General features: G+C 36.9%; 1 pseudogene; it reads left to right on the top strand.

Annotated features, from left to right (window-relative positions):
* Positions 1–9,581: 9,581 nt before the first annotated feature.
* The window catches only part of LOC133765291 (small ribosomal subunit protein eS8-like), a 56,200-nt pseudogene continuing 53,780 nt past the window's right edge, over positions 9,582–12,001 (top strand).

Below are 12,001 nucleotides of genomic sequence, written 5' to 3'. Positions count from 1 at the left end.
TTAGAAAGGATAATCTTTTCCATAAATGGTGCCAGCAAAAGTGGATGTGTATATGTAAAAGAGTGAAATTAGATCCCTACCTCTCACCATATACAAAACTCAACTCAAGATGAATCAAAGACATAAACCTAAGACTGTAAATCATGAAACTACTAGAAGAAAACATACAGGAAATGATTTAAGACATTGATGAAGGTGATGACTTTTGGGATAAACCTCCAAAAGCACAGACAGCAAACAAAACTAGACAAATAGGATTACATCAAACTCAAAAGCTTCTGTACTGAAAAGGAGTTAATAGAGTGAAGAGACATCTGACAAAATGGGTGAAAATATGTGCAAGCTACTTATCCAAGAAAGAATCCAGAGTATATCAGGAATTCAAAAACGTTAAGAATAAAAATAATCAATCCAGTTAAGTAATGGTCAAAGGAACATAACAGATAGTTTTCCAAAGAAACAGAAACAGCCAACAAATACTTGAAAATAAAAATGCTCAACATCATTATCCATCAGGGAAATGCAAATCAAAACCATAATGAAATATCACCTCACCCCATCAGAATTGTGATGATCAAAAAGAGAGAAAGGGGACTATTTACATACTGTTGGTTGGAATGTAAATTAGCATAGCCACTGTGGAAAACAGAATTAAGATTTCTGAAATGCTAAAAATGGAACTGTCATATGATCCAACAATGCTGCCACTGGATATGTATCCAAAAGACATGAACTCATTGTATCAAAGAGATTTCTACTCCACCATGTTTATAGCAGCACTGTTCACAGTAGCCAAAAATATTAAATCAATCAAGGTATTCCCTATCAAGTGAGTGGATAAAGAAAATGTGTTATGTATAAAAAATAGTAACTATTCAGCTGTAAAAACGAATGAAATCAATTCATTTGCAGCAAAATAGATGGAACTGGAGTACATGATTTTGAGTGAAATAAGCCAGCCACAGAAAAACAAATACCACATGTTCTCCCTTATATGTGGGAGCTATAATTAAAAACTATCAAAACAAAAAACCCTATCTGAACATAGAACATTGATTACTAGTGGCTGGGAGTGGAGAGAAGGATAAATGTTTGGGTTAAAAAATTTAAGGGAAGCTGGATGTGGTTCATTAATTTTGACAAAGATACCAATATGAGAAGTTAACAAGGAAAAAGGGATGAGATTTTTATCGGAACTCTTTGTACTATTACCTCACATTTTTTTTTCTTTTTTAAATTCAAAAGTATTCTGAAATAAAATGTTTGTAAAAAGAATAAATCAATGTTATTAAAAAATAATGATGGGAACACACATGTATAAATTTCCTGCTTCTTATAAGTAATGTTATTAAAGAGCTGATACATGTTATTTCATCCTAAAAACAGACAACAGGAGCAATCATACAAAAACAATGAGTTCTAGGAGGTTAAAAATGTGATTTCCAAATAAAAATTCAATAAAAGTTTAATACTTAAATTTAAATTTATTCCCAGAAAATAAAACATAAGAAACAAAGTTTTTTATAAATAGAAGAGAAAAATATAAGAGACTTGGAGTTTCATTCCAATAAATCAAATATCTGTCTGATAAAGTTCAAAAACAAGACAAGACAGAAGAGTATTAAAGAATAATATATTAAGATTTCTTGGCCGGCGCCGCGGCTCACTAGGCTAATCCTCCGCCTTGCGGCGCCGGCACACCGGGTTCTAGTCCCGGTTGGGGCACCGATCCTGTCCCGGTTGCCCCTCTTCCAGGCCAGCTCTCTGCTGTGGCCCGGGAGTGCAGTGGAGGATGGCCCAAGTCCTTGGGCCCTGCACCCCATGGGAGACCAGGATAAGCACCTGGCTCCTGCCATCGGATCAGCGCGGTGCGCCGGCCGCAGCGCGCCTACCGCGGCGGTCATTGGAGGGTGAACCAACGGCAAAAAGGAAGACCTTTCTCTCTGTCTCTCTCTCTCACTGTCCACTCTGCCTGTTAAAAAAAAAAAAAAAGATTTCTCAGAATTGACAGATACAGCTCACATTATTGAGTGCTGCAGTAAATAAACAGAATTCATGAAAACAAATTCACATTTTGATTGAAAATTTCAGTTAAAAAATCTGGTAATATATAAATGAATCTCATCATAAACACAGCGACTTTTTGACAGTTTTTTTTGACGCCTTAAAAATTCAGAGGAAACAGGGGCAGCACTGTGGCACAGTGGGTTAAAGTCATGCCTGCAGTGCTGGCATCCCAAGTGGGCACCAGTTCCTATCTCCACTGCTCCACTTCCAATGCAGCTCCTTGCCAATGTCCCTGGGAAAGCAGCGCAAGACAACCCAAGTCCTTGGACCCCAGCACCCATGTGGGAAACGCAGAATAGGATCCTTGATCCTAGCTTCTGCCTGGCCCAGCCCAGTAGTTGAGGCCATTTGGGGAGTGAACCATTTGGGGAGTGAAGGTTTCAGGATGACATTTGTTCTATTGCTCTCCATAGTGATCATATGCCCATTTCCTAAAGCAATCACTTTGCCTGGGTTTATGCAATGGTTTAATTGGCCAGACGTGGTCCAATAGCTCACCCTTATTCCCCTACTAAAGTCAGTACAGGACTGAACTCAAAATCACAAGATTTTCTATGGAAGAGTTAAGTTTGAAATCCAGTTTGCAAAAGATTAAAAATGAAATATGATAGATGACCAGAATTATTATGCCATGACTATATATTTCTTGTTTTTAATTTCCTACTTTTGCAGAAAAATCATGACACTGCACCATTACGGAGCAAACAGAATATATAGATAGATAGATAGATAGATAGATAGATAGATAGATAGAAGGTGGGGAGGATCATCCATACATTTATATATATATATATATATATATATATATATATATATATATATAGACAGGAAGAGTGGACAGTGAGAGAGAGACAGAGAGAAAGGTCTTCCTCTGCCGTTGGTTCACCCTCCAATGGCCGCCGTGGCCAGTGCTGCGGCCGACGCATCACGTTGATTCGAAGCCAGGAGCCAGGTGCTTCTCCTGATCTCTCAAGTGGGTGCAGGGCCCAAGGACTTGGGCCATCCTCCACTGCACTCCCGGGCCACAGCAGAGAGCTGGCCTGGAAGAGGAGCAACCGGGACAGAATCCGGCACCCCGACAGGGACTAGAACCTGGTGTGCCGGTGCCGCAAGGCGGAGGATTAGCCTATTGAGCCACAGCGCCTACCCTGTACATTTATATTGATACCTACTTTTCCAAATTAGATATTGTTTGACCTCACCAAAACTAATATTGAGAACTGTTCCCTGGAACAATACTATTGAGAGATGCCGGGTCTGTGGAAAAGGACTGATGTTTTGTTCATGACAGTAAATTCTCTGATTAGCCTGAATTTGTTACTACAAGAGTGGATTGTTATAAAGCAAGCCTGATCCTTCCACTCAGCCTTTCTGCATAATATGCCCACATGCCTGCTTCCGCTTGCTGCATTTCTGCCCTGAGTTAAAACTTCATGAGACCCTCACCAGAGTCAAGGGTATGATTGCATCACGTTCTTGGACCTCTAGAACTGTGAGCTAAAAAAAATAAGCATTTTCTCTTCATAAAGTACCCACCCTCAGGTACTTCGTTAGTGACAGAAAACGGACTGACAGTCACCCGTACCCCCTAGTTATAATACACGTTCCACGTGGGAAAAGTGAGCTGGAGGAAATATCTGACACACAATATTTCTATAATGAGTGCTTTATAGTTTTTTCTTGCTTTTCAAAATGTGTTTTCTGGCTTCAGACTCATCATTCTTGTGTTATAGAATTCCCCATATGTTAAGTGGTGGGAGGCATAACCATGCTCCTAATCCCTACTTTCCACACCATCTCCAAGAAAGTAGAAGAGAAATCGTCCCTGTCCTATTAAGGAGGCAACCAGAATTCGATGATTGCTTCAGAAATGGCAACCTCTTTCCAGTGACTTTGAAATTTGAAGGAGCATGAGAAACCCAAATGAAAGCTGACATTGGAGTTCCAGCTAGTTGCTAGGTATGCAGTCTTTTGCAAATAGTGGGGAAACCTGAGTTCTTTGTTTCAAATCATTGGATTTATATTTGCTTAGTCTGATTTTTCAAGAATTCACATAGACTCATAGATCTGATTTCCTTCCAAAAAATTCTCTTTTCCTTCATATAGTAGGCTTCTATTACTTGCAGCAAAGAACTGTGACTTACCATGATATTGTTGTTTAATCCTTGTTACTTTTTTCCAGAATTCATGTGTTACGGTTTTCTGAAGAAATCCTTAAAGTCTTATACATAGTAGGGGATCGTGTGGGGTATTAAAAATTATTTAGGAAGAGACTTCTTTAGTTTCTATCCCTTGGGCAGTTTAACAAGAGATAGTACAACTGGCATTATCACTAAAAATTTATTAATTCGGGATTTAAAATAATTTTGTGTTTTTCATATTTCATGATAGAGTCTGTTTGGCCTGGTGGCTACAATGCCAGTTAAGATCCCCACACTCCTTTTGCAGTACAAGGGTTTGCTTCCTGAGCCAGCTCATGACACCAGTTTCCTGCCATCCCTTGAGGGCAGCAGTGATGACTAAAATTGTTAGGTTCTTGACATCTACAGAAGAGATTTGGATTAAGATCATAGATCCAGGATTCGCACCCTTCCTATGGACATGGAAATTTAGGAGTGAACCAGCAGTTAGGAGTTCATTGTCCCTCTCTGTTTCTCTTTCCTTTTCCACCTCTCAAAAAAGGTTATATGATAATATAAAATATAGTGCCTTTATAAGACAATGCTAAAACATTTATATTATACTACAGGATTCATAGTCAAAGTATTTTAAATATTCTTTTTGTATATCTAGGTGTGTTTTTCATTTGGATTTTCACTAATCAGACAATTCTATAGCTTGTTAGCAGCAGACTATCATGCTAAAACAATGTGTAGTTTTTCATAAAGTCCAGACCACTGCTAGCACCATATGGGTTTTTTCTTATTAAGGTACTCCCTTAAGAGTAAAGGAAAGGAAAAATAATTGATTACAACTTTGAGTATGTACCCAAAAGCTCTCTCTTATTGAAAAAAAAGTTTTTTTTTTCCAATTAAATTATAACATTCACAATGAAGTGAAGAAAACAAAAATTTATTGAATCAAATTTACCTTTAAGTTTATCTCAGTAAAAGTGCTCCTAAGGAAAATGTAGTCACAAGTACCTTGGTTAATCTGTATTATTTTACATATAATAAATTGATTAATAATGTGTTTCATACCTGAAAACAGCAATGATTATTAAAATCTTTGTTCATAATATTTATTTCTGAAGACTTAGGTAAAAGTATATCTAGAGAAGGAATGTTAGGAGGAAGGAAGATCCACCTGAATGTCCACAACTGACGCCTCTCGTTCATGACCCTGGAAATGTTTCTTCACCTCTCAAAAGTTCAGTTTCAACGCTTACAACTGGCCTTTATAATAGTAACTAGCCATAGGATGATTGAAATAAAAAATGTTAATATCTATTAAGATTGACATGGAATTAGTACTCTTCAAATTTTGTTATGCTATTTGTATTTTGAAAATATGCCATTCCAAATTTAACTGTATAAATTTTTTAATAATACGTATAGATTTTTCCTATTCTTCCTCATTCTATTGATTTTAAATGCGTTTTATTCCTTATATTCTATAAAAATAATCTAAGAGTAAAGAGGAATTAACTCTCTTCCCTCTGAAGGTTTGCTTGCCTGAACTGACAATAGATTAATTGGGCGAAAAGGCATGCAAATATATTAGTGTGTGAAAAGAGAAAAACATAACATGGGAGAAATCACAGGAGTGTGCTTTTCTACTAACGCAGCATGATTTAGAAACTTATTTATTAATTTATCCATGGGGGAGAGGGAGAATGGAAAATGTAAAACCTTTTTAGGGAAATCGTAAATGATCTCCAAGGGAACATTTGGACGTGGAGAACACAAAACAGCCTGGGACAAAGTTCACTGGGCTCACACAACAGATATGGACTGTAGCTAATTCTCTGAGACCAAATAGAGGACATTGTGGTGAGGCATATCTGTCCTGGTTGTGCTGATGGAGTTCAGTCTTTCTTCCCACAATACGAGTGTCCTTGCTGAATGTTCAGGAAAGGGATCGGAGGTGACTGCTGCTTCTTTCAAGAGTTCAGACGTTAGGCACACATGGGAATTTTGCTGAAAGCCTCTCACTGTGCTTGGTGGGGTGGGTGGGGTGACGGGAAGTGGAAGTAGACAAGGTTTGAGGACCTTCATTTGAGCCTCTTTGAAAGCCTTTAAATTTCCTTCATATCAAATTGCTCAGTATGTGAAAAATAATGTATTTTCAGAGTTTTATTCTCTGAACTCCTCCAACATTCACAATTGTAGAGAATCAATGTTCTTCGTTAGAACAAAACTGGCCAATGCCAGGAGAGAGAAATTAAGATGACATTTTTCATGAAGCATTCTTCACAGCTATCCCTAAATGAGTATCTGAAGTTTAGGCAGGTATTAAAATGATTTTTATCAAGTATATTCTATAAAAATTGGAAAGAAAGTTTAAGTATACATAAATGATGTAATACAGTATATAGAAAAAAAATCTCTAATAAAAAATGGAAGCAATTACATTTGTGTAAAATGAAAATGTTCATATGGTCCTAACAAATCACATTTTCTCCAGAAAGGCTAAGAATGGGAATAGTATGGATGGAAATGACAAATTTTAGTCAATTGTTGAAAAGTTAATGTTCTGCTTCTTGTCTCTTTTTCACTCTTCAAGTGAAAGCCTTAGGGTAAACATGGATATGTCTGTACCTAAGAATCTATTCATCATCAGCTGTAATTTCTAGTTCACAATTTTCTCTGGGAATGTTACCAAAACAGAAACTTTCTATTTGAGGAAATCATTTAGTATAGCAAAAATAATGATACTTTTGGCATGTATTAATCTTGGCCTTTGCCATGTTGCAGCACACATGCAAGGGGGAAAAGACAATTTTATTAGCCAATAGAGAAAAATGTGGAATGAAGGAAGGGGTTGGAAGAAAAGATTACAGATTGAATCTCGTTTGTTGACTTGGGAGAGCATGGTTGGACACACATACTAGTCCATGCACATGCAACTATCTACTAAAGAGAGACAACCTTAAATTGTTAATGGGTTTTCTGTGAGGTCATTGCATAAATTCAGTTGCACTAGAATTTTGTTTCGCTTTGTTCACTCATCTGTGGCTATGGACACTTTAAGGTTCTCTGAGCTCTCCTACTAGTTTACAACATTACAAGGTTATTTTTCTACCAACAGAACAATGTCCATAAGCATCCTAGTCAAAATACCTTCAGCAGTTTTATAAGGCATGAGAGTGCATATTTCCCAGTCTGCCTCTCTTCTGCTTATATTACTATGAATACAGAAATAGCCAATAGTTTGACCTCTTAAATCAGAAATTGGATGGGCTTACCACTAAAGCATATTGTAAGTGTGTTTCTCATGATTTAGCTCATTTAGCATGTTCAGGAGCAAGCATTCAAATGTTTTCTCTCTTCTTTTTTACTTCACAGGAGGCATTAAATAGTCTTTTACACCATTAAATGCTAGTTAAAAGACTAGAATATATTTGAAATACTGTGAATAGGTCATTGTTAACAAGCTACATAAAAGATAAATAACATAAAAGATGAAATTGTCAAAAATTTATTTGGTTTTGTGTTACGAATATGATAACCCTCATTATGGAAGGTTAACTCATTCAATTTTGGAATTTTATATCACTATATCATAAAAATTCTGAAACAACTGAAATTAAGATTTATAGCACCAATTACTACCCTGCAGATTGAATAACTAATAATGCATTCATCACAAAATTAAAACAAATAAAAATTATTTTAAATCCAACGGAGTTCAAGTGTTTCTATGTTTCATGTTAATATTAGAACATGTCATGCTGATTAGTAAAAGTGGTTATATCTATCTTTTTTTTATCTGTGGGATAAGTTGATTTCTTTTATATTCAAACATCATCTTCGTGAAAAATGTTTTCAAGGCCTGAAGAAATGCTTACTTTTCAGAAATAATATTCTGTTTCTTTTGCCTTTTTTACTATCTTAAAATCTTTCAAGTAATACAGAAAAGTATAAAGTTCAGTGAGCACAAATATAACAATTCATAACAATTTGCCATGTTTACTTCATATGAAAATATTCTATACACACCTACGATTGTTCTTGAAAGCAGGGATATTAATGTCACATAATGTGGGAATCATGACAAGGATCATAAAGTGTGGAAAGAAATCATATTATTATGTAGGGAGCATAAAGGACAACTTTTTAAAAAATGTATTTATTTATTTGAAAAGCAGAGTTACAGAGAAGGAGAGACAGAAGCAGGTCTTCCACCTGCTGGTTCTCTTCCTAAATATTCCCAATGGCTAGGCCTGGGCCAAGCTGAAGCCACGAACCAGGAGCTTCTTCCAGGTCTCCCACATGGGTGCAGGGGCTCAAGGACTTGGATCATCTCCCGTTGCTTTCCCAATTGCATCAGCAGGGAGCTAGATTGGAAGTTGAAGAACTGGGACTCGAACTGGCACCCATATGGGATTCCAGCACTGAAAGTTGTGCCTTCACCCACTATGTAATAGTCCTGGCACCAAAAGACAACTTTTGTAAATATCTATATATGAAATAATATGACATTCACACATTTTTAATATAATCCTATCTGTATTAACTACTGCATGTGAAAAAAAATTATCTATCCATGACTTGGATTCCCTTTGAAATGGACAAAATACAAAAACACTATCAAAAGTATGGAATGGGGTATCTCGTGTCTGAGTTGTAATGCTTTGTCACTATATATCAAGGTCACACCACTGACATTTTTGGCAGGTCACTTACATAGATCACAAAATTAATGTGAACCTGTAACAATTAATTAATATCAATTGAAGTTCGCAGATGTGTTTTTTAGCAGGAAAAATGACCTGCTAGCATCAATTCAAGTATTCTTTTCACACAAAATTGAGTTCAGGTCTACATTCAAACAGTTTATTAAATATATTGTGATGTAACTTGCAAGGAGGGAAAATTTTAAAGGACATGATTATTTAGTCTCAGTTTGCAAATATGCAGTGATTAATCTGCATGATATATTATTAGGGTAATAACAAGTGAGGAGGATGTATTTGTTTATTGTAATTTAATTGGAGAGACAATATGCATTTATATTGCTAATTCTGCTTCATATATTTCTTCAAGTACAAGCTAATGTCTTTTTTCTCGATTCTTGAATACTCATATGATATTTCTCTCAGTCTAATCTCATCTATGCAAGATCTTTCCAACATACACTGACTTCTCAACAGTTTTATAGAGCCTTGAAAATAATGCTAGAGGAGAGAGCCCAAGATGGTGGATTAGGGAAAAGCATACTGACCTATAGTAGAGATAAACACTAAAAAAAATTTTAAAAATTGTAGGAAGTGCACTTTCAGGGGAGAATTGGTGAGAAAACTGCACTAGAAAAACTGCATTAGGAAGGACCTGTGGACCTGTGTGGAAGACATGGATACACAACATAAACATAGACATGACAAAAGACTGCAGCTGCCAACAGTCAGAGTGGGCAGCAACGTGGAGATGAAGGTGAGAGCAGACTGCATCAACCCATGGTGATATAGCCAGAAGGAGAGTGTGGCATGAGTCCTGGCTGGATCCCTGGGGGCTAGAGATTTCTGGTGGTTGCCCAAAGATCCAGTGGAAGTAGAAGGGGCACATTTATCTTGCCCCAAACAACCACAACAGTGTCTACTGCCTGGTTAAAAATGGGCACAAGATATTTTAGGTTTGGTCAGCCCCTGCAGAAGCCTTTGCATGTGTGCACAGCAACTGGGTGAGACAAGACACCATCTTCTTGGCAGCACTGGTGGCAGTGACAGGGAGAGAGCAACATTCAGCCAGTGACTTTTGTGTAGACATGTGATTCAGAGATTCTAGTGGGGGGAAAAATCCGTAGTCCCCACTGACTTTGAGCCTAGCTGGGAGGAGAGACTCAGTGGTAATAAGAGAGGGTGCAGGGTGTAGCTGGGTCTCTGGGCAATCACTGAGTGTGGTTCCACATACTCAAAGCTCCTTGGTTGACTGGAGTGGATCATTGCAGATGGGACTGTGCTAACAATGAAGACTGCACAGATCATTTGTGCAGTTCATATGGCAGAGCAGATGAGTGCTGAACAAACTGGGGCCTAATATCTGGGTACTGCTTAGCATGGAGGAGAAGAAGTGAGGGGATGATCACATCAACAGAGGTGACCATATCCCCTCTTCTGTTGAAAAAGAAGAGATCTACCATGCCCAACTTGAGTGTTACTGTGATACTCACCCCATTCTGGAGCACTAACCAGAGCTTCCAGGCCATACCCACCACACATCTCTTGGTGTTCACTGGAAGAGCAGACATTCCACTAAGCCACAGAGGCATAACTCAAAGATAAAAACCATCAGAGGAAATATTCAACAAATAACTCCACAAATGACTAAAAAACACAGAAATTTAAGAAACAAGCATAATGAAGAAACCATGATCCACACAAAGGAACACAACATTTCAATATTAGAATGTGAAGAAGAGATCGGTGAAATGCCAGAAATGGAATTCAAAAAATTAATCATAGGGTTACTCAAAAACAATCAGAAGGAACTTCACAAACTAAAGAAAATCATACATGACTTGAATGAAAATTTATCCTGTGAGATTGAGATTTTAAAGAGAAATTAAAATAAAATATTAGAAATGAAGAATTCAATAGATTCAATTAAAAATGCAGTTGAAAGCCTTAAGCAGACTTGGTGAGGCAGAAGAAATAATACAGATCTAGAACATAAATTTTTGGAAATCTTTCAAACAAAAAAAGAAGAAATTAGAAAAATTAAAAGCAGTGTTGGAGATTTATGGGATAATATCAAACAACCCAATATAATTTTCTTAGGAGTTCATGAAGATATGAAAAGAGAAAATGAACTAGAAGGCTTATTTAGAGGAATGATGACAGAAAACTTCCCCAATTTGGAAAAAGAAAGGGAAGTCCAAGTATAGGAAGTGCATAGAATTCCTAACAGACATGACCAGAAATGATCTTGTGTCAAATTTTCCATATTAAAACATAAAGAAAAGATTCTAAAATGTGCACAAGAGAAATGCCATATTACTTTCAGAAGATCTCCAATTAGACTCACAGAAACTTATCGCTCATCAGAAACCCCAGGGCTAGAAGAGAATGGTGAGTAATAGTCTAAGTCTTAAGGAAAAAAAGTCAACACATAATATTGTACCTTGCAAAACTCTAATTTATGAATGAAGGTGAAATAAAGACCTTCTCTAACAAATAGAAATTGAATTTGTCACCACTCATCCAGACTTACAAGAGTTGCTTAAGGATGTGCTACACATAGAAACACAAAAAGTAATGATCATTATGAAAGAATGTGAAGGCAGAAAATCCCCCAGCAAAAGAACAAAAGAAGTTCAAAGTAAACAATAGGAATATTTATGGAAAATAGCAGGGCCAAGTTGTTACTTATCTATAGTCACCTTGAATGTAAATGGCCTCAACTCTCCAGTTAAAAGATAGAGACTGCCTGAATAGATGAAAATACAAGACCCATCTATTTGCTGCCTAGAAGAAACACATCTCTCCAACCAATATAACTGCAAACAGAAAGTGAAAGGATAGAAAAAGATATTCCAAACTAACAGAAAGGAAAAAAAGATTAATAAGGGCACTATGTAATGATTGATTCAACAGGAAGATGTAGCTATAATAAATGTATATGCACCCAATGACACCAGGGCACCTGTCTAATAAAATATGTCTGCTTTAACACAAACCAGGAGGAAAAGAAAGCTAGGCATCAGAAGCAATGGGTGGCAGGCCTATTAATGGCTGATCTGTACGGTGATCTGCCCTCAAGGAGACCCAACAGGC

This window comes from Lepus europaeus, chromosome 8, assembly GCF_033115175.1.
Source record: "Lepus europaeus isolate LE1 chromosome 8, mLepTim1.pri, whole genome shotgun sequence".
Taxonomy (NCBI): domain Eukaryota; kingdom Metazoa; phylum Chordata; class Mammalia; order Lagomorpha; family Leporidae; genus Lepus; species Lepus europaeus.
This window is presented reverse-complemented; position numbering and strand designations above follow the sequence as displayed.